Source organism: Chrysochloris asiatica, unplaced genomic scaffold (genome assembly GCF_000296735.1).
Source record: "Chrysochloris asiatica unplaced genomic scaffold, ChrAsi1.0 scaffold00356, whole genome shotgun sequence".
Classification (NCBI taxonomy): domain Eukaryota; kingdom Metazoa; phylum Chordata; class Mammalia; order Afrosoricida; family Chrysochloridae; genus Chrysochloris; species Chrysochloris asiatica.
Window position 1 is genome coordinate 1377974 of NW_006408874.1, and position 2552 is coordinate 1380525.

The following is a 2552-nucleotide window of genomic DNA, read 5'->3' on the forward strand; positions in this document are numbered from 1 at the left end:
TCTGTTTGTCTGTGTATTCTTTTGCTATCCCTATCGCCGCTGGATCTCCCCTCCTCATGAACCAAAAACTTGTGACAACTATGTCGAGGTCAGACCCCGACAATGTGTTGGTGATTTTCTTTGGCATCTATATTTTCTGGTGTATGTTCAGCTTTTTGAATGCTTATCTATTTGTTTTTCAGGATGTTAGGGAACTTTTCTTCCAGCAGCTCTTCAACTATCTTCTCTGTAGACTTCTGTGATTCTTCCTGATCAAGAATGCCAATAATTCTTAAATTATTCCTCTTCATGTTGTCACACATGAATCTTAGACTTTCTTCAGATTTTTTATCCTTTTTTCTGCTTGCTTTTCTATCTTAGCAGTATTGAGAGATTTGTCTTCCAGCTCGCTGGTTCTGACTTTCATCTCTTTAATTCTACTCCTTTGCCCTTTTAGTGTATTGTCCATTTCTGGTATTTTATTATTAATCATTTGGGCCTCTTTTTTTCAGGGTTTGAATGGTTTCCAGTGCTATATCTATCTTATTGGATTGTTCCTAGAGTGCTTTCTTTACTTCTTCCTTATTTTTCTCAATCCCTCTGGGAGCGTTTGGATATATCTAATATCATTCTCCTGAATTCCTTCTCAGGCATTTCCAAAACCTGCCCTCCTTCCAATGTGAAGTCTAGGTCTACCTCCAGCTAATTTGTCTCAGTTACTCTACTTGTTTCTGGACATGTGCTGATATGGTCAGTTGTTTCTTGGGCATCTTCAATAATTGTATTATTATGCTTTCTGATTGCCTCTAGGTAGGTGGATCAGGAGATGTGCTTCCCTTCTCACTTTTTTTATTACTCAACTTAGAGTAACTATAGCAGGTGTTGGCTGTCTGTCTGGTATATAGCTCTTGCCTGGATGGTGGGATTTTATAGGGTGTGACTGTAGCTTGGCTATATGACTGCAATTGCACTCTCTTCTTGGGTAATGTAGGGAAAGAAAGACCTCCCCTAAAGGTAAATGGGGGACCAAAACCAAAACAGCAATAGAAAAAAAAAAAAAAAAAAAAAGATTGGATACTATAGTCTATAATTTCAGAAAAGGAAAAGAAAAAAAAATCTTTAGCAAAATTTAAGTATGGCTTTAACGTCCCTCTCTTGGCTTCATTCCTTCAAGGCTGCCTGAGAAATTTCAAGCTGTTACTCTTACTTCATATGCTGTAACTCAGGATTTAATTTTTGGTCCATTTCCTTTTTAGTCTGTCTCTCTCCCACTCCACAACCTCCATTCAGGACTTTTCCTATTTATAAACAGATTAGGGCTGGAGGTAGCTGTTTAAAGCAGTGTCCCTTCTTAGTGTTTTTTACTGAGCAGATCTGTGTATGTGCTGTGTATGTGTATTCTGGGGGTGGGAAGGTGTCCATTAACTCAGGCACCCCATCTAATCACCAGAGTGGAGGTGCACAGACAGCAAGACACCAATGAACAACGAGAAAAAAAAAATGTTCACACCCTTATCTCTGAGGATCAGTCAGACCTCTGTGGTGGGAGTGCTCCTCTGATCCTTCACTCACTCTGTCACACCCAAGATGGCTGCTCTGGGAGCCAGCTGGCTTCTACAGATCAGATAACACTACCTATCTTGCTTTTGCTACAGAGTCCACTGGCTGTAAGCCTTCACACTTTCTAAATATTTCTTTTTATGTAGTTGAGCATTCTGGGACTGTTCCCTGAACCTGCTTCATCCAGTATTCTGTTATTGCTCTAATTGCTGTCATTTTGATGTTGTTGTTGTTATTTTCATGCTGCTGGTTTGTTTGTTCTTCGTGTTTTCCTGTTCTGAGCTAATTTTCCTGTTTTTCCATGTCAATTTCTTCAAAGTTTTAATGTTTCCATAATCTTCTTGGAATCTCTTTTTCTTGATTTGATGTAGAGATGTATTTGGTTTCACCCTATACTTCATTGATTTCTTCGTCATTTAAAAATAGTTTGAATAATCCTGAAATCTACCTGACCTCCTCACTGCCTGGATATCCTTAATTATACCTTTCCCTTCTTTTGTTTTGTAGTTGTCCCGGTCATACACTGATTTCCCTGATCCCCTAATTCCAGTCTTATAGTTTTGTTTTTCTCTAGATTCTTCCATGTCTGTACTGAGTTCCAGGTGATGTTGCCACATATGTCAACCTCTGGTTGTCTACTTTTGTTGACTATCAGTCCAAAAAACTCTCTTTAGTATGTTTTGAAGCACTAGCTTGGCTTTCACAAAATCCCTTAGTTGAAGTTTATTGTGAAATGTTCTAATTTCACCATCATAGTTGATTGACAGCTTTCCTGGGTATATTCTTGGTGAACAATTTTTTTCTTTCAGAGTTTTGTATATGTCTCTTCACTGCCTTCTTGCCTGCATGGTTTCATATGAAAATCAAAGCTTAATCGTACTGGTTTTCCTTTATAGGGAACATTTCTATTTTCTCTAGGTGCTTTCAGGATTCTTTGTCTTTGATTTTGGAGAGTTTAATTATGATATATCTTGGTGATTTTTAGGTCTATCCTGCCTCGGGTACATTTGGCT